Genomic DNA, 579 nt, shown 5'->3' on the forward strand with positions numbered 1-579 from the left:
GTAGGACCAGATTAGAATCTGAGCTGCCCCCAGGGCAGAGCCACAGATCAGCACAGTGCTGGAGGGCATCCTAGGGAGGTAAGGTGGACTGTGACTCCCAGGGAGGGAAAGTGACTCAAGAAAAACATTTATTATTCTAATGTTTTAATTTGTTCTGTAGAATCTTTTGGACTTTTCTCTTTCTTTTTTTCCTTTTTTCCCTGCTCTGTGGTAGTTGGTGATTTTATTGGAACTATGAAATCTAATTAAGCTTTTGAACTTCTTTTGTTTTCTTCTTTTCTTTTCACAATCACATTTTTTATTGCTGTTATAAACCTCTGCTTCTTTGTTGGGTTCTTGCAGTTCTGGGGAGGTTTTTTTTTTCTCTCTCTCTCGCTCTTGCTCTCTCTTTTCACTTTAAAAAAGCCTTTAAACCTATTATTATTTTTCTACATTTATCTCTTAGTTTGCTTTTCCCTTTGCAGTTAATTTTTAATGTATAAAAATCTTCATCTACCTCTATTTAACTTTGCATATCTATTCTTTCTTTCTTTTCTTTCTCTCCTTTACTCTCAACATATTTGTTAGTTTTATTTTCAT

The sequence above is a fragment of the Bison bison genome, unplaced genomic scaffold (assembly GCF_000754665.1).
Source record: "Bison bison bison isolate TAMUID 2011002044 unplaced genomic scaffold, Bison_UMD1.0 scf7180017864494, whole genome shotgun sequence".
NCBI lineage: Eukaryota > Metazoa > Chordata > Mammalia > Artiodactyla > Bovidae > Bison > Bison bison.